General features: G+C 55.3%; 1 long non-coding RNA gene across 1 annotated transcript; it reads left to right on the top strand.

Annotated features, from left to right (window-relative positions):
* Nucleotides 1-7,452: 7,452 nt before the first annotated feature.
* On the top strand, nucleotides 7,453-8,859 carry LOC138417914 (uncharacterized). The gene is made up of 2 exons (XR_011248336.1): nucleotides 7,453-7,523; nucleotides 8,056-8,859. It is a non-coding gene; the product is annotated as an uncharacterized lncRNA (long non-coding RNA).
* Nucleotides 8,860-19,934: the final 11,075 nt, after the last annotated feature.

Here is a 19,934-nt window from a genome sequence, read left to right on the forward strand (position 1 = left end):
CCACGGTAACCTGCTGCCTCAGGTCCACTCCACCCAGAAAGGCATCCTGACCCCTCAGTTTTGTTCAGGGGCTTCCATGTCTGCTTATAGACCCCAGGGCTTTCTCCATCCTGGCTTTGAGCATGAATGCCTGGGTACCTGGACCCACCAGTGCCCAGAATGGGGGCCAAAGTTTAATAATGATGAAATAAATGAGAGATTGAAGAAATGAATGAGTGGGCTAGTTCTCAAAATGTGCGTCTCAGACGGACAACTACAGCATTTCCCACCACTCTACTCTGCCTCCCCCATAATCAATCAGCCTATTAGCATTTAGTGTGCTCCTCCTAGAAGGCTCTTCTGTTGAGTGACCTGACATAGGTGCCATGATTTCTCTGAGCCTTGGTTTGCAAAACCAGTAAAATGGGGATAATGATCATACCTAACTCACGGGGCTGTTGTGAGAAAACGCGCTCAGTGAATGTTTAGCTCCATTTATCACCATGTCCATCTGTCATTCATTCAGATGTTTGTTTGAGTGGCCTCTGTGTGTCAGATGCCATGCCTGGCGTAGGGATCACAGCCACAAACAAGATGGACCTGGCCCCAGCCCTCATGATGTTCAGGGACCAGCTGCCTTTGAAAAGATCAAGACAAATGGGTTGAGAACTAGAGAACAAAAAGCTGCCATAACACGTGAAGGGGGCTCAGATGAGCATCTTCTGAGAAACCCTGCCTAAGGGTTCCTTGGATGGAGGCGCTCAGAGTGAAGAAGGGGGAAGGAGAAAAATGTCTCTACACCTACAGTGGCCTTGGCTGTGGAACCACACCTGACCCACCTCACAGAGGTAAGGAACCCTTGAGCCCAGGATCTCCTATTCTGCAAAATAAAGCATAAAGAGAGAAGGATTTCTTTCAAATGTCACTGCCCCAGTAGAGCCCTCCTTGACCACCCTTTCAAAAATAGTTTCCAGTGTCTCTCTATCCCCTGCGCTGCTTTATTCAACTTCCTAACCTTGGCACCATCTTCTATGATAATGTGTATTAATTTGTTTCTTCTATTATAATGTGTATTTATTATAACCTGTGTTTACCTGTTTCTCATACACTGCCATGTATGTATCAAAAAGGTGGGAATTTTGTCTTGTGACCGTAGTATCTCCAATTCTCAGAACAGCCTGGCACATAGTAGGTGTTCAACACGTGTTTGCTGAATGAATGAGAGAATGAAGAAACCCTAAATGTGTGTGTGCGTCTGTTTGCATGCACACGTATCGTAAATAAAATGCATAATGAGAACCAGGAAGAGTGATGTTGGATTGAAAAGGAAGGAGGCTTTTCTTTCTGTTGCTAATTTTGTCTATTGCAAGTTACCTTCCTTCATTGAGCCTCAGTCTCCTCATCCATGAAATGGAGCTAGTACCTATTACACAACATCATTGTGGGATGTCAATCAATGTGGTGCCATGTGCCCAGATGGGACCAGGCACACAGTACGTGCCTGTAGGGCGTCTGTTATTCTGATGGAGCCCTTAGTGGAGGAGGCTCCTGAAGGGGGATCCCCAAGGCCTGAGCCTTCCCATAGGACGCAGAAGAAGCTGACACTGGATCTGTCCCGTCACCTGAACTCGTCGGTAATTTATTGATGCTGGATGCTGGCACCTAGCAGCTTGCCGGGTCAGCCTCAGGGAGCAGGTGTGGAGACATCAGGACCTACACTCAGCCTCACCCAGGAACGGCAGGGTGGGAAGAGTGCATCTGCCCAGGAAAACTGATAGCTCAGTCCTTATAAATCCCTTACTATGTGCTAGGCACTGGGGGACTAGGAAAAAAACCCAAGTGTGTTCCCTGCCTGACCAGAGCTGATAGAGGGTGGTGTTGTTGTTCAGTGACTAAGTCGTATCCGACTCTTTGCGATCCCATGGACGGCAGCACGCCAGGCTTCCCTGTCCACTGTCTCCCAGAGTTTGCTCAAGTTCATGTCCGTTGAGTCGGTGATGCTATCTAACCATACCATCCTCTGCCACCCTCTTCTTTTCCCTTCAATCTTTCCCAGCATCAGGGTCCTCACCCTGATAGAGGGCAAGAGAGACGCAATTCATAATTTGAACACCTACAAAAATAGTGACAGATGATGAGGGCCTACCATGTGCCAGGAACTTTATACATATAAGCACATTTAAGCTTCATATGAATAGACCTTGATCAGATTCTATAGGTCAGAAAATGTCACCAAGGGGGGGTAGGATGATGAGTGGCAGTCTGAACCCAGATATGATTGGCTTCAAAGCCCACACGTATGTTACCACCATCCTGCTCACCTCGGGCTGGCTGGACTAAGAGGCATATAAACAAAAACCCTAAATAAGGAGCTCTAGGAGGTCAAGGTGAGCAGAGGTCCATCCCACTAAGCTTCCTGGAGATCCCTTCTTTTAACTGGCCTTCAGAAAGTGAAAAGTGAAAGTGAAAGTCACTCAGTCCAGCCCAACTCTTTGTAACCTCATGTACCATACAGTCCATGGAATTCTCCAGGCCAGAACGCTGGAGTGGGTAGCCTTTCCCTTCTCCAGGGGATCTTCCCAAACCAGGGATTGAACCCAGGTCTCCCTCACTGCAGGTGGTTTCTTTACCAGCTGAGCCACAAGGGAAGCCCTTTAGAAGATGAGTGAAAATACCAGAGGAGTGTATATCTTAGGGTAGGGAGACAGAGCAAAAGTTTGAAGGTGGAAAAGGGACTGATGGGTTTAGAGTGTGTGTGGTGGGCAGGCCCACCTATGAGAGCAGAGGGCCTATTAGGCGCAGTGGATGTTCAGTGGTTTGAATGCCTGGCCACCTCTGGGCCTCCCGCGGTAGGCCATGTAGAACCTGGGAGTTGAAGAGTGATAAAGCCACCATTTCCTGTTGACCTGTATGTGCTAAGAGGCCTGGCATTCAAGGACCTGTAACATCTGGTTCAGCCTCACCTGCCTTCCCTCCCTGTACCAGCCCTCTGGGTCTGGCATACTCACCGACTCCAGAACACATCTTATTGGCTCTCACCTCCATACCTCTGTTCTCCCAGATCCCAACTCCCACATCCTACCCACTGCCCAGGCCTCACACCTAGGTCTGCTTCCTCCAAGAAGCCTACCCTGACCACACCAGCCCTCGGTGATATGCCTCAGCCTCAGAGACTTGGGCTGGGCAAGGGCCCATCCTCTGCTAAAAGCCATAAGCAGTCACCAACCATAGTTGTCGGCTGGTGCCTTCACCTGCCTAGCATCATTCTTCCCCTGGTAATCTGAAATGCCTTTGAGAAACTGCCTCTTCCCCTTCTTTAGAGCAGTAGCTAGAGCAGGACAGGCCTGGACCCTGGCCATCAAAAACATCCCCTTCCCTTGACCACTGTGATGGTGGCCAGGTTTCTGATCTTATTTGAGCCGCTTGATTCAGTCATGCCTGAAGGCCCTTTGTATTTTTCACTTAGGTCTCTTTGGGCTGGATTGCAACCAGCCAAAGATCCTTGTCAGAGCTTCCCTGATGGCTCCGTGGGTAAAGAATCCTTCTGCAATGCAGGAGACACAGGAGATGCAGGTTCAATCCCTGGGTTGGAAAGGACTCCTGAAGACGGAAATGGCAACCCACTCCAGTATTCTTGCATGGAGAATCCCATGAACAGAGGATCCTGGCAAGTCCATAGGATCGCAGAGATTTGGACACAATCGAGCAGCTGAGCATGCAAGACTTCTCAGACCCTTTTATTTGCTATTGGGCACTGTGAGCCTATGCACCCGCTTGCTCCATTTCAGGAGTGAGGAAACTGAGACCCAGAGAAGGACAAGGACTCATTCAGGCAGCTGACAGCAGAACCGAGCCCAGGGGCCCGGCCCCTGCCCCCACCCTGACCCAGTGTTCTCCCGTCCACACCTTGGGCCCCTTCTAGAAACAAGTCGCCTCTGTAGCAGAATGTCAGGAGCAAGGGCGCCTCCTCTTGCCAGGCGGGTGGCCTTGGCCAAATGACTTAGCCTCTCTGAGTTCCAGTTTTCTCATCCATCAGGTGAGAAAGTGCCTACCTCATGAGGTTGCTGTGAAGGTTCAAGTCCACTCAGGAACGCAGCACAGCGCATAGTAGGCCCTCTGTAAATTGTGGACAGCACCTCAGTGGCTTCAGCTTCCTCAGGAAATGCTGGGTACACTGAGCCCTGACATCTTTGGGGAGCTGTGGGTCTCTCTAGAGAAAGACGCCAGCACAGTGCTAGCTCTGGGCTGGGCTCACCTCCACAGGGTTCGAATCTGGGTCTCAGCACGGGGTCTGCCCATTTGGATGCCCAGCTGTCAGGCCTTCCTCCTCCCTGATTTGAAAAGAGGTGTTTTTTATTTAGAGGAATCTCTCCCCACCACCACCCATTTCATATTGGCTCTATAAATTGGATTTTGTTGAGTGGTTTCTGACAAGCAAGTCGACCAGGCACGTGAACGGAGGAAATGCAAGGCCGCCTCTGGCCACGGGGGTGGATCCGAGGCCTTGAGTTCGGCTGCTCGCTGGCCACGAGCTCAGGCCCTGGGCAGCTGCATCCCGGGGAGGGTGTGTGTGTCCTTGGGGGAGATCCAGAAGGACTTCTTCCCCAGGGAATTCTTTCCAGAGGTTTCCCACAAACTTCCCTTAGAGGAAAGGCTCCTCTGGCATAGGGACCTGGCTCCCTGTGTCCTCCAGCCAGCCTGTACTGCCTGGATTCAGATTTACGGTAGCCAGGGGCTGTCCCCAAGTGTCCTACCCCAGATCAGTTCTCCTGAGATGATAGTCAAGTGTTTCTCCAAGTCACAGTGTTTCTGCATATCTTCAGCCACCAAACAAGGGGTGATTGACACAGTAAAGCAGGAGAGATTTCAGTTAGACAGTAAGAAGGACTTCCTCCCTGCCAGATGGCTCAAACTTGAGCTATGCACGACCTTGGAAAGAGCACTTAATTAGAAGGCAAGACAGCTTTGTTACCGTGTCAGTGCCTAAATTTCTCCTTCCCTTGGTTTGCTCATCGATAGAATGGGGATTAGAATTTCTGTTCACCCTGCCTCCCTGTCTTCAAATGAGACAGTGGAATGAGGCCTTGAGGGCAGTGGCAAGGGGTTGGATCAAATGACCTCCATAGGTTCCTTTCCCTCTCTTTTTGGGAAGGAATTCCCAAGGCTGCGGCCCTGGCCTTAGGCCCAGGGACCAGGTGGTGAAGTGTGTGTGTGTGTGTGTGTGTGTGCACGTGCGCACGCACATGAACAGGACTCTTGATCATGTAGTAGGTGCTAAGTAAACGTTTGGTTTTCTCTCACTTCTCTTGGGCCAGTCTCCAGATACAGAAAGAGCCCTGGGGAGGTGTCAGGAAGCCCAAATTCTAACCCTGGTTGCTTTGACCTTGGCCATGTCCCTTACCCAACTGACTCTCCATTTCCCCATCTGTACCAGGAGGACTTCGGATGGTTTCCAAGACCCCTTCTCTCCTGAAACCGTGAAACCCATGACTGACCCAGGGAGGTCTGACCCCTGCCCCCTCATCTCCCCCACCAGCCATCACTGGGGGTTCAGATACACTGACCTTCCTTTGCTTCCTTGAATTTGTCAGGACCTTGGGAACGGCCTTAGGCCCCTCTCAAAAGTTGTGTGACCCTGGATGCGTCACCCAAGGGTCTCTGCCCAAACCCTTCCTCTCTTGCCACAAATTCACCTAATTTGCTCCAACTCATCCTTACAGCTCTCAGCTCAATCATCACCTCCTGACGACCCCTCTCTCCCTAACATCCTCCTCCACGACTCACTCTCCTGGAGGACTCCCCTGCACCCCTTCTTTATAACACCTAACCGCCTGTACATCTCACGTTTATGTGGTTTCTTTATTGTTATTTGTTCCCCCGCCCCAGACTGTGAATTCTATGAAGACAGGAACTGGCTGGGTCTCAGTCACCACCATGTCTGGGTGCATCGGTACAGAATAGATACTCAAAGAATGAATGGATGGATGACCTCCTCCATTCTTGGTCGGAAGCTGAGCGGCTGACAGGCCTTACCTGCAGAAGATGGGCTGAGGGTGTATTGAAAGCCCCTCACACCCACACCTGGACTTTCCTGTGAAGCTCTCCCAGCGGTCCTGAGACCTCAGGACAGGCAGATATGAAGTATCGGCTCCATTTTCTCAGATAAGGAAAGCAGCCTCAAAGGCATGCTGGCTGGAGCAAGGTCACATAACAAACGCATGACAGGGCTGGGGTAGGATCCCAGGGGTAACGAAGCTGGAAGGGTTTTCCAGCCTCCATTTGACAGAGATGGAAACTGAGGCACAGAAGGGGAAGGGATGGCATCAAGGTTTTCCTAGCCAGGCAATGGCAAGGTGGGGAGAGGAATCTGTGGTTCTTGAACTCAGAGACCTTTCTCCTGCTGGGCTGAGGAGAAGGATCCATGGGCTTGACCCCGGCATGACCAGGAGGCTTTAGATAACTGATAACACCACGCTGTGGCCTCTGGGAGTGGACACCACTGAGGAGAAGCACCCTAAGGGTTTGGGTGTCTGCACAGAACCAGGCTGCCTGGGTTTGAATGCCAGCTCTGCCACTCAACAACCATGTGACCTTGTTTGGGTCACTCTACCTCTCCGTGCCTCAGTTTCCTCATCTGTAAAATGGAGGAGACCTGGGTTTAACATGTAAACAAAACGAAGCACTGAGAGCAGGAAGTGGTCTGGGACGACTGCTAACACGTGTGAACGGCAGAGCTGACCTGGCCAGAAGCAAGAGGAAGTGATTCACTCTCTGTGCACCAGGGAACTGGGGCCAAGAAGTATCAGCCACCTGCTTCTCGCCCCTAGGTCCGCTGGAGAGAATACACAAGAAGGGCTTCAATGATCACAGCAAAGTTTCTTGAGCCCTCTGGTACTTTACAATCCACTGAATCCTCAAAGCCACCCCGGGAAACAGGATCTGTCATTATCCCATTTTACAGATGTGAAAACCAAGGCCCAGACCCGTCACCTGCTCAAGTCTCACAGTTGGTGATGGGCAGAAACAAGACTCAGTTCCAAGGATGAAGGGTCCAGAGGACAAAGGAGGAAGAGAGATGTGTTGGCCAGGGGAGCAGAGAACTGGACCTCGAAAGCTGAGGACACCTGGGCAGTGGTGGCACTGACAGAAGATGCAGCTAGAGCCCCGTCTCCCCTGGGGCAGGACTGTGGGTGAGCTCTGCTTAGGAATCACACCATGTCGAGCCCCCACCCTGGCCAAGCTCTGTAAGGGCAGGGCTAAGCCTCTTATCCCCACCATCAGGGCCCCCAGCCCAGCCCTGCCCAGACATCATGAGTGCTTGTTAGGTTAGTGGTGCACCAGACACCCTCTCCACTGAGGCCAAGCCTCTTGACCATCACCATCCCCATTATCCAGGTGAGGAAACCAAGCTCAGAGTGGGGAAGGGACATGCCCTGGGTCACACAGGTCTGTCTAAAATCTTCACTCTCCTAGGGGACGTGAGCCCAGGGACCACATCTCCCTGCCTCCAGCAGTTAGAGCCTGCAACAGACCCTGGAAGGCAGGTAATCCTGAAGGGGTGGGGAGCATGAAGCATCTCTCCAAGGTCTCAGGAGGTTGGAGAATAGAGAAGGGCAGCTTTTCCATGCCTCCCCAAATCCCCAAAACATGGAAACGTAAGGACCGTCTTTAGGGCTCAAGGAGTCCTAACTTCCCCTTTTACAGATAGAGAAACCAAGGTCCAGAAAAAAGGAATAGCCACATTCAGGGCCATCAAGCAGCTGAGGAACTGCCCAGAACCCAGCAGAGCAATTCCAAAAGGCCCTGAGGTTGGCACAAAGTGAGAACTAAGGCTGGCAGGCTGAAGAGAGGTGAGGCTGAGGTGTGCTGGGACCAGGCCAGGCAAGAAGCTGGACTCCAGGGCAGAGCAGTGGGAAGGCATTGAATTGGGAAGGTCTGTCCACCACCTGGTTTGGTGCTTAAGAGACCCAGCTGGCGGCCGGGGACTGACGGGCCTGCAGGAGGGCGGGATGGGAACAGGAGACCCGGAACCGAGCTGACACTGATCCCAGCCCGCTGTTCTCCCTTCCCCTCTAGACCTGCCCGTGGGCCTGCCAACTCGGCCTCACACTCAGTGGACTGAGGGCATCCTAGCAGCGCTTGTCCAAGCCCGAGCTCCTGAGTTCCATCCCAGATCAGCCGCTCTATCACCTTCCCATCTCGGTGAACACAAACTCTGTTCTTCCTGTTGCTCAGGCCAAAACCCCTGGAGTCAGCCCCACCCCGCCATTCTCTCACCCCCTCCACCTGATCTGTCAGCAAATCCCTTTGGCTCCACCTTCACAATATGACCAGAATCTGACCACTTCTCACCACCATGCTGCTGCCCCTGCTCATCAGCAGGATGAATGCGCCAGCCTCTCCCAGCCCCACGGTACCCCTTCCATCAGGCTGCCAGATCCCTCGGTTCCAACACAAGTCGGATCACGTCCCTTCGCTGCTCCAAAGCGTCCCGTGGAGTCTCACCTTCCCGTGGAGCCTCACCTCTCTCAGAGTGAAGTCTTGACCTTGGCCCTCTCAGCTCTCAGGCTCCAGCCTCCCTGTCCCTGTCTGGCCCTCTCTCCCCAGTCCCTCACCCCCAGTCTCTGCGGCAGCAACTCCGTGTTCCTCTCCTAACCTCCAGGCATTTGCACCTGCTGTGCCCTCTGCCTGCAGTGTCTTTCCCCGATGTCTGCACTGGGGCTCTCTCACCTCCTTCATGTCATCAGAGGTCACTTTTCCAGGAGGCTTCCTGTGACCACCAACTTAAAACGGCAGACCCCTCATCCCGTCACACACACACATACGTCATTTGTCAGCTTTATTTTCTCCATCATTTTCTAACATCTTGTTTAATCAACCTGTTTGTATTGTTTTTTCTTGGCTCCCTTGGTACCCCTCTCACCCCATAGTAGGATTTCTGCTTCCTGAGGGCAAGACTATTTGGCTCACCAGTACCAAGAACGGCATCTGTGCACAGCTGTTACATTTGATTCACTCTTGCATGGTTCAAACAACTCAGGGTGAGAGGCCACCTTAGCCTCCGATCACAGACAAGGCAACTGAGGTCCAGGGAGGGAAACCATTTGCTGGGGGTCACCAAGCCAGGACACAGTGGGGCTGGGATCTGGACCCTGGCCAAGCCTCCCTCCACCCCACCCGGGCCAGTTCAGGCCGAGTGTGGGCCAGGAGCAGGGCCGCAGAGCTGGCTCTTGGGGAGGCGGCCACAGGGCAGTGGCTCCTGCCAGCCCCCTGCGGTCAGCACCCTCCCCAAGGGGGCCAAGGCAGCCAGCAGCCAAGCAGGGAGAAGGATCCAGGGCGGTGGTGTAAGAGGGGCATTGGGAAAGGCCCCGGTCCATTCTACGGTTGCCCAGTCCTCAGAGCCTGAACGGCCATGGCTGAGAAAGGAAGTCAGCAGGATCCAAAATAGGTCTGTGTTTTGGGAAGTGAAACCGGTGCTGGGGACACTTGGCTAGAGGAAGACCCAGGCCTCCTCGGTTGAGGCTGTCAGGCTGGGGTCGGGGGTCTTCCCCTCCCTCCTCTGCCTGTGGGGGTTGGGTCTTGGGAATGGGTTCAGGCCCCTCTCACAAGCCAGGTGACCCTGGAAGTGTCATTCTCATTTTCTGACCCTCAGTTTTTTCATCTGTAAAATGGGACTAAGGAAAGTACCCACCTCACTGGGGACTGGGAAAGTGCGATGAGATCATGCCCTGAAACCTGAGGCTGTTGCTCAAGAGGTGGTAACAGTCACTACTGGTATTCCAGACCCGTCTCTGGTGCAGCCTCTTCCAGGAAGCCTCCCCAGGTCCTTTGGTCTGGAATAAACCAATAAATGAATCTCTTCTCCCTGGTGTCCCAGCCCCTCCTAACTTCTATTTGCTTCCGTTCACATGTGTCTTTTCCACCAGAGGAGGCCAGGCCCTCATCTGAGTCCTCTCATTGTCTCCCGTGCCCGGGATAGGAGCGATGGGAGATGCCACACAGTGGGGCTGAATGGGGGAACCAAGGGCAGATGCTGATGTGTGCCCTCAAGGCTCTGGTGTCTGCGTCCTGAAAGCCAGCTCTGGCTGGCCTGGAGTGGAGGCAGGAGGTGAGTAAGTGATTTAGGATTCCTCTGAGTCTCAGTGTGCTCATCTTGTAAAATGGGGACAGTTGGAAAAGAGGAGTCATGGTTTCTTTGTCCTGAATCAGAATGAAACATGGGCCACCCAAGATGCCACCCCAGGCACCTCAGGATGGGCCTGGGACAGGGCTACCCTCGGGGAAAGGAAGACTGTTCAGACCCAGGGGACCCTGCATTCTGCTTGCTCCTGCCTCCACCCTACTATCGTGAGAAGCAGGACTTTGAAGCTGAACAACACCCCAGGTATAACTGAGGACTCACCACCTAATGAAATCAGGAGGCTCTAAATAACAATAGAGTCAACAGCCTGTAGAGGCCCTTACATCACCCAGGTTTTACAGATAAAGCCCAAAGAGGTCAGGTTACTTGTTCAAGATAACAGCAAATTAGGGCAGAGAAAGTAGGGTGTCCAGCCCTCCTAAGACTCAGTCCTGGGGCTCACTTGGCACCTCTCCACAGAGTAAGGCTCAGGACACCCATTCTACAGATGAAGACCTCAGGCTTTGAGAGGGGAAGGTCTTTCCCAGGATCACCACCCAGAGGCTCTACTCTTAAAGTTTCTAAAGAGCTCTTGGGGATCCCTTAAAGGCTGGATCTTGAAACCCAGGGACTGAATGTAGAACTGAGGCTCCATCAGGAAGGACCTCAAAGGGTCTGTATGGCCCTGAGTTTCCCATCAGCCCTCTTGTCCTGCCAGGCTCACCTCTGAGTCAGGTACAGTGCACGTTTGGGAGTTACCATTATGCATCCCACCAGGCAGACTCAGAGCAATGAGGCCCACATGACGTTTTTTGGGTGCCCCATTCTAAGGGTTTTACTGCATAACTTGCTTGAGTCTCAGAAGAACTCGGTGAGGTCAACTCCACGACTGACCCCATTTTACACAGAGGAAAACTCATGCACCTCCCAGACTGCACTCAGCATCTGCAAAGCTGTTCTCTCCCAGTTCCCAGCCCAGGAAGTGGCTCCTGAAGCCCCCAGGGAACCGAGCTGAAAACAGGCATCACTGCTGATCCCCACGCTGCCTCTCCCCGCAACATCCCATCAAGCCAACCTCCTTAGCTGGGCACTGGAGCTGAGCCAAGGAGCTGAAGCTCTCTGGGTCTTATCTGTTAAGCAGGATAACAGTCCAGGCCTGTGAAGGGCATGGCAGAGTCGTGGAGATGGGCCATCTCTGCCCAGCGGGTGACCTGTGGCTGGAGGACCAACCTCTCTGAGCCTCAGCTTCCATATACATGAAGTGGAAATGATAACACGGCCTACTCCTGGGGTCTTAGGGATGATTCAGGGGCTCCTTCCCTCCATCCTCATGAGACATTGTTCCAGCAACTATCCCCTTCGCTTAGAGGTCCTCAGCCTTTTCCTCTCGACCTGAGGAACGTCGTTTCTCTGAGCCCACACCCCACCCCTGCTGCCTCACCTCTCCCCTGCCCCACATGGGAGCTCCCTGAAGGGGAGTCTGTTGTCACTGTCCCCACTCCTGCCTGGAATCCTCTGCCCTCGGGTTTCCATCCGCCTCCTCCCAGGACACCAAGGACCATGGAGGAGCTAAACCAGCACCTTCACTAGCCCTAGTCCTTCTGGCCCCACACAGCATGGATACACCAACCCTCCCTCCCTGCCTCTTTGATGCCTTCCTTGCTGGCTGTCAGAATTCTCCGGTTTCGTCCAACTTCCGGGCTGCCCCTTCTCAGCCCCTTTTCAGCTTCTTCCTCCATCTCACCCCCAACTCTCCAAGTCGGGGACCCCGGGCTCAGTCCCTGTTCTCTGGTTCTCTCCATCTGCCTTCCTCCTTGGCCAACTTTCAAGACGGTTTCTCTGTGAGTCCCCTACCCAGACGTGGCCAACCTGGACTCTGCCCTGAGCTCCAAGCTCAGCACCCACCCTGCTCCTCTGCACCACCTCTTGCCTTCCCGCTTCACCCTGTTCCAGTCTCCTCTCCTGATACTTGCACGTCGACCTGATTCACCCACAACCTTTGTCATTCCAGTGGAGGGAAACTCCATTCGCCCCATGGTCCAGGCCAACACCCTAGCTGCCATCCTGAGCTTCCTCCCTCTGACTGTCTCTCACATCCCACATGAGATGCATCCGTGTGTCCTACTGCTCGAACTTCTAAATCCATCTCGGTTTCCAGCACTCCTCAGCCTCCGCAGGTCAGCCCCCATCATCTCGCTCTGGAACCTTCGCCATAGCTGCCTCCTGTCCTGCTTCCCGCACCCCTGCAGCCTCTGCTTTGTCCTCCACAGGACAGCCGGAGGGACCCCACTCCGGGCAGAGTCAGACGCAGCCTGCAGGGCTGCACCCTCCAGTGGCCCCTCACTCGGAGAAGCCCCAGTCCTTATGAAATCCCCCAGAGCCCTGCCTGCTCCACACCCCACGGCTCCCTCGGCCCCCCCGCCCCTCCCCAGGTCCACCCCCACCCCAGCTTCTGCCGCAGGGTGCTGGCTGCCTGGAATGTTCCACCAGCAGCATGTGGGCAGAAGGCTCCACCTGGGATGGCCTTTCTGGTGCCCTCTCCACCACATCAACCTGCCACTGCCACCGCCTTGGCCTGTTCCCCATTTCTTTCCTTCCCCGTGGCGCTTGCACGGATCTCACACATCATGTGTGCTGAGTCGCTTCAGTCGTGTCCCACTCTTTGCGACCCTATGAACTGTAGCCTGCCAGGCTCTTCTGACCATGGGATTCTCCAGGCAAGAATACTGGAGTGAGTTGCCATGCCCTCCTCCAGGGGATCTTCCTGACCCAGGGATGGAACCCATGCCTCCTGTGGCTCCTGCCTTGCAGGCGGATTCTTTTACCACTGAGCTACTGGGGTAGCTTTACCACGCACCATATGGTTCACTTACTTATCTTGTTTAGCATGGGGCTCTTCCAAGAGGGCGGGAATTTTCTGCCCTGCGTCCTGTGTTCCTGTCATCTCCCCGCCTAGAACAGGGTCTGGTGGGTGGTGGGGACTCCTGGGGGCGGCGCTGTAGGGATGCTGGGTGAGTACTCCCCGAGCCTGGAATGCATGCGGCCCCTCCCACCCGCAGCCACGCAGGTCTATCAGGTTCTTGCTCTCCCAGAGCCTTTCCATCTTCCACTACATCCCTGCCTCCCATCCATCCCCGGGCCCACTGAGATCCACTCCCTTCTCCACAATGGACACCAGAAGGATTGTTAAAAGCTTGGATCTAATCATGTCATCTGCTTTCCCGAGCTCTTGGATGGCTGCCCTTGGCCCCAAAGCTAATGACCCAATTCCCTACATGACATAGGAAGGCCCTAAGGGTCAACACAGCCCCCCTGAGCCACTCCCTCCTCCCCTGCTGTGCCCTTGGAAGGTTCCTTCCACGAAGCATCCCCCAGCAGGCTGCCTCCCACCACGGGCCCCTGGTGACTGTGGACATGCTTCCTGAGTGCCTCGGTGCACAGCCCTAGGCCAGAGGCCCCGCATAGCCCGTAACCCTCCAAACACCCACCGTGCCAGCTGTGCCAGCTTTTACTAAGCACTTACTACATGCAGGGTGCCGAGAACGTAGCAGTAGTGAAGATGCGCCTTGTCCTCACCTGCTAGAGACACATTTGAGAGAGGAGGGCAAAAGTGCCCCCTCAGGGCCTCTGCCCGCGACGCCTTCCCTGCAGAGCCCTGAGCTCTGCCTGTGCTTCATCAGAGCCTCCTGCTCTACTGTGACCATCCTGGTGAGCAGCCCCCAGCCCTCTCCTGCGTTCTTTGTCTTAGTGCGACTCGAAGGCTACAATGTGCCCCCGGGAAAAGCCAGGAGGGGATGTCTGCTCTGTTCTCTGCTCATCCCCAGCACCTAGGACAGTGCCAGGCACAGGGGAGCCGTGTGCTGAGTAAAGGAACGCAGTCTAGGAAGTCCACGAACATGTAAAGCCCAGGACAGGGGTATGGGGGCGTGAGATGACTCTGTTCTGATTGACATTGGTCCAGGAGGCCTCTCCCAGGAGATGGCACTGAGCAGAGAGATTCCAGGCCCTGAATCCTGAGCCTGAGGAAGCAGTAAATTGCAGGGCCCCAAGACAGGCTTTCCTGGTGGCTCAGATGGTAAAGAATCCGCCTGCAATGCGGGAGACCTGGGTTCGATCCTTGGATTGGGAAGAACCTCTGGAGCAGGGCATGGCAATCCACTCCAGTATTCTTGCCTGAAGAATCCCCATGGACACCAGGGAAGCCTGGGATCACGGGGTCACAAAGTCAGACCCGACTGAGCGACTAAGCACAGCACAGAGATAGGTGTTACAGAGCAGCGAGGGAGGCTGGAGTTGAGGGAACCAGAGGGGAGCTGGGGGGCAGGGGGGCTGAGGGGCAGGGGAGGCTTCCAAGCTCTTTTCCAGGAGGGTCCAGTGAGGCCCAGGAAACTAAGTGACTTGTCCGAGGCCACAAAACAAGGAAGGGGTAGAGGTGGGCCTGCTGGTGGGATCTGGGGTCAGAGACTCAGGCTCCCCCCTCCCCAGTGGGGGCCCCTCCCCGTGGCTCTCTGGGGCTCACCCAGGCTCTGCTCAGTAATAACTAACCGGGGCCCTACTGGCTCAGCAGCCTCCAGGTATTAGCTCCGCCCAGCGGCCTCTGGGGCAAAACTCGGGGCGTGAGCAAGGGGCCTGCTGGGGAGGAGCTGTTATCCCCTGCCCCACCCTGCCCCACTGCCGAGCCTTCGCCGCTCAGGGGAGGCTCAATTTGCTGGAGTTGAAGCTGACTGGCTAGGGCAGGGGACATCACAGCCAAGCGCACAGAGACTGCACGAAAGTCAGGCCAGGTGGCCCCCACCCAGAACCTTCCCGGCGCAGGTGGATCTGAGACGAGCCGTGGACTGCCTGCACCTGGGACTCGAACCTACTCCCTCTCCTCACCCCTGGGCTCCTGCCCTATGGCCTCTGGGCTTCCCTGCTGCTCCCGAGCTGTGGCGGCCATGCTTCTGCCCCGGTCCTTCCCTCTGCCAGGGACTCTTCTCACCCAGTGCTGCCTGGCTGGTTCCTGCTCAGCCTCAGTTCAAACATCCCCTTCTCGGAGGCCTTCCCTGACCACCTGTCCAAAGCAGGTCAGCCCCCACCCCCTCTTACTCTCCATCAGAGGGCATCCCGAGGTCTCTCACGACACAACAAAAAATGACAGTCATCCTATGTGTTGTTTACTGTCAATGTCCCCATTCCCAGCCTGGGATGTGATCTTTTCTCAGGAGTCTCCTTAGGGCCTACCCCAGGGCCTGGCGCACATTAGATGAGCGATAAACATTTGTGGAATGAGGGCATGAGAGCCTACCCTCCTCGTTGTACAGAGGCAGTAATTGAGGCTCAGAGAAGGTGAGTCACTTGCTCAAGGTCACACAGCAAACCAGAAGCAGATCCAAAACAAGGGCCCAGCTCAGCTCTCCTGACTCTGTTTCCAGTGCTCTTCCGCCTGCATCGTAACTGGTGCTGAGGGCTCAGCCAGGCCCACTCCAGTCTCCCTTATAGGACCTCTACCCTCACCACTGTCTCTTAGCTCTGGGAAGAAGGAAGCAGTGGGTAGAAAACCCAGAAGATAGCGAACAAGGGAGACTGAGTGTCAGACAGATGGGTCTTCAGGAGTCACCTCGTCCCACCCGACCGGGCCCAGCAACATTGGGCACCTGGCCTGGGGCTTCGGGGCCCCAATCCAGTCTTGCCCTTGCTTTCTGAGCTGGAAGGGGTTAAATTTTGTGCTTGGCTCCTGGCTCGCTGTGGACCGTGGCTGGGACAGAACATCTGTCTGTTGCTATGGTTGCCGTACACTTGAAGGGGATGGCTGGATAATTATGGCAAATGCTGCTGAGCAAGTGAGCGGGTGCCCAGAAGCAGCTCAGGACCCCTGCCCGCCCAGTGCAGTGGAGGGCGCAAGCCCCTTGCCTGGCCTGTTCACTGTAGGCCCTGTCTGCAGCCTTTGGCTCCCAAGCCAGGTGGAGGAGGGTCAGCCAGAGCCATCTTGACCTTTGCACAATGAATGGGCCTGGCCACAGGGCTCCTGGGAAGCCGGGAGCAGAACACACACTGGCAGCCTTGGCACTGGAGCCTGAGGGCAGTGGGCTGGCTGGAACAGGGGGTGGGCTCTGATCGTGTCCCAGTGCCTCTGTGTCCTCCCCCCAGGGGAGATGGCCTGTCATCTGTCCCTTTTCTGTAGGTCCCATGGAGCCCAGGAGGTGGCAGGCAGGGACTGGCTGCCTCGGCCCAGGCCTCTCTGCTCTGCCCACTCTCTGGGCAACGCAGGTGGCCCCCCAGCCCCCTGAGCCTCAGGGCCCTCATCTGCTGGTGGTGGCGGAGCTGAATGACTAGGACTGGGGCAGGGCAAAGGTGGCTGCCCCACTCTGGCTCACCAGGCCACTTGTGAACCTCACTCAAGCGGCCATGGATATGAATTCTAACCTGTGAAGTGAGGCCCCCTGGAAGGGCTGGAGGCGGCTCAGCGCTGCGGCCAATCACAGGGTTTGTCTTTGGATCCAACCACTGCCCACTGAGCTGTGGGCACTGGGGAGGGTCATTCCCCACCCCACCCTCCCCTCAGTTTCCAGAAAGCTCTGTACAGACTCCCAAGCAGACCCACAGGCAGACCTTAAGGCCTGAGGCTCCCTCTGGCATGGCGGGCAGAAGGCAGGAGATGAGGGCTGGCACCCCCTGCCCAGGCCCACCCTTACAGGTTCCTGGTTCTCCCCACACCACAACCCCCTCCTCTGGCAACTTCTCTTCTGTCCCCCCATCTGCTTCCCTCACATAAGAATTGCAATAATAATAACTGATATCATGCAGGTACCTAAGTATCAGCTTATTTACTTCTCTCAACAACCTATGGTTGAGATGTTTCTAATGCTGTTTTCAGATGAGGAATATCAAGGCACAGAGCAGTAAGGAGATCATCCTAAATTCCCCTGGTAGGTAGCATAACCCCGAAGCTAGAGCAGAGCCCACTCCCAGGGACTTCCCTGGTGGTCCGATGGTTAAGTCTTCACCTTCCGTTGCAGGGGGTGCACGTTTGATCCCTGGTTGAGGGGACTAAGATCCCACAGGCCACATGATTCGGCCAAACAAACAAAAAACTGGGGCCACTCTGGGCACCGATTCCCCTTCTGTCTCCCTTCCCTCTGAGGATGACTTCTATGGTGTCAGAGGAGGAGGGTCTAGCTCTTTGCCATCAGTCCTGAGAACACAGGAGGAGCAGACACGCAGTTAACTTTCTGCTCAATTCATCAAGCGCGGACCACACCAGGCCCTGGCCTGGATGGAGCAATGATCTGCGGATCTGGAGGTCTCTGAAGACAACTGACCCCAGTGCACACAGGTGGATTCAAATGAAGGCTCGGAGTCACTCTGGCAGTCTGGATGCTGCCACTGGCTTTCTCCGTTACAGAAGTTCACGGAGACTAGGTGCCCTGCCCAAGGAACACAGCTATGTCCCAAGTGAGGCAGCCCCTGGGACCCAGAATGTTGCACCCCAGAGAGCTGTCAGGGTGGGGTGGCCTTGGTCTTGGAGTGCTTACAGTAGAGCTACCAGCAGGTCCTGGTTTGCATCCCCCAGACCCAGGCAACCTGGACAGGCGGTGACCCTAGCTCGGGACCTCCACAGACCCCAGCTCAGGTGCAGCAGGCCCAAGATTCAGAGTCAGGCTGCCTGGTCTGAGCTCCAAGCTCCCTCTCTTCCTGAGGGTGTGATCCTGGAAAGGGGAGGGCCCTTTTGGGCGGGGTCCTCCCTGCCCTGCTCTGACCTGTGGGCCCCGCCCCAGGCTACTTTAACAGGTTAGAGTCACTAATTCTGTCTTGGGAGACACCAGGCCTGCCTAGTTCCTGTTTCTCAGGGCACACAGGCTGAGTAGGGAGGCCCAAGCCAGCCTTAAAGAGACAGGCACAGGCCACAGTCAAGCTCCTATTTAACAGGCAACTCCTGCGAGGCATGAATCAGCAGCCTTCTGGGCAACACCAGAAGCACTTTCCCAGCCAGGCCCCTCTTGCAGCCATTGGGGTGGGGCGGGGAAGGGGATGGCAAGGAGGTCTGCTAGGAGGGGCTTGTGGGCCCAGAAGGCTGCTCCCCTCCCAGCTGCAGGGCCTCCTTGGAGTCTGACAGGCCCCAGCCAGGGCTTCCAGGAGACCTGCAAAGAGGGCCTGCAGTGAGAGGCGCGGGGGCCAGGCGGGGGAGACCCTGGTACCAAGTCTGGCTCTCCTGCTTCCTGGCTGTGTAAACTTGCGTGGGCACCTGAGCTTCCCCAGGCCTCAGTATCCCTCAGCAATGGCATCTGACCTCTGTGACCTCTCTGGCCCCATCCAGTTTTCCTGAGATTCTCAAACTGAAACCAAACTTCCAGATTTCCAGTGACACCAGCTGAATCCTGCCTGGCCTTCGTGTCCCTAGGTCGCAACATTTAGCCTGATACACAGTGCTGAGAACAGAGAATAAAAAGATGGCTGGCTGGCTGGATGATAGGAGATTGGTTGGGAGGATGGATCTGTGGATGAATGGATGGATGGATGGTTGGAGAGAGAAAGACCTCGAGCCAGTGGACTCCTCAGTGCCCAGTGAGGGGACTGCCTGGCTCTGCTTGGGTAAGGGACGACCAGTGGGTGAAAGAGTCCTGGATTCCTCCCAGCTCTTAGCCTCACATCCACAGCCCCGTCAGGGCCAAGATTTAACCTCCAGTTTCCTCTCCATTCCGGTACCTTCTGGCTGAGGCCCCTGCCCTCTTAAGCCCGGACCACCGTAGCACCATTCTCACTGGACACCCTCACCCCGCTTCAGACTCTTTTCTAAGAGCTGGAAGAGTGAGAGTGGAGATTAGCCCCGACTTCCTCCTGCCTCGACTCTCTGCCCCACCCCCGCCCTCCTTACCCTGGCCCACAGGCCCCTCACATAACTGCACCCCCAGTTACCACTGGGCCTCATCTCCTGCCACTCACAGCCCCACCCCATCCCATCTCTCTGTGCTCCTTCACACTGACTGGTCTCCTCAGGTGCGCCCTGCTTGTGCCTGCCTCGTAGGCTGGGAACAACCACCCCCACATCTCAGTACACTCACCTGTACCCACTTACCTTCCCTCCCCTTCAGATCTCAGTTCAGTGGTCACTTCCTCCAGGAAGGCCCCCTTGACTCCCAGCTTGTACCAGCCACTCCCAGACCTTTTTTTTCCTAGCTCTTCTTGCCACTGACTAATAGCATCTATTTTCCTAGCAATGTGGACCTTCATGAGTCCTTCCCCACTGGGTCCCCTGCACCCAGGACAGGGCCTGGCACATAGTCAGGACTCACCAAGTATTTATTGAATGAATGACTAAACAAATGAACAGATGGAAGGATGGATGGATGGAAAGGAAATGGGCAGACAGAAGGAAGCAGAGTAGAGGGTAAAGGTTAAGGTGATGACTGTTTAGACTGGGTGGTTGGGGACCTGAAGTCTCGGTAAAAGGAGACCTTTGGGAAGAGTCACGGAGATGGTGGGGGGCAGGTGGGGGGCATCTAGGCAGAGGAAAGAGCACTGCAAAGGCCCCCAGGAGGCCAGCATGCATGTCCCAAGGACACGGGAGAGAGTGGAGTCAGAGAAGCCAGAGGGCGTCTGGCAGGCCTGTGAACCCTGGAGCTTGTCCAAAGGGAGGCAGTGGTGGCGAGCGGGGTGGCGCGGGGAACCTTTTGAGGACTCTGAACAAAAGAGCAGTAGCTGCGTCCCTTTCGCCCCCGGGGGTGGAATATTCACTCAGCGAGGGCAGGCTCTGCTCTGTCCCGTTGAATCACAGTAGTAAGTACGGTTTCAGGGAGGTATCTGAGTGGTCCTTGCACAGGGATCCGAGGGGACGTCTGCCATCTTCTCTCTGGTG

The sequence above is a fragment of the Ovis canadensis genome, chromosome 13 (genome assembly GCF_042477335.2).
Source record: "Ovis canadensis isolate MfBH-ARS-UI-01 breed Bighorn chromosome 13, ARS-UI_OviCan_v2, whole genome shotgun sequence".
Classification (NCBI taxonomy): Eukaryota; Metazoa; Chordata; class Mammalia; order Artiodactyla; family Bovidae; genus Ovis; species Ovis canadensis.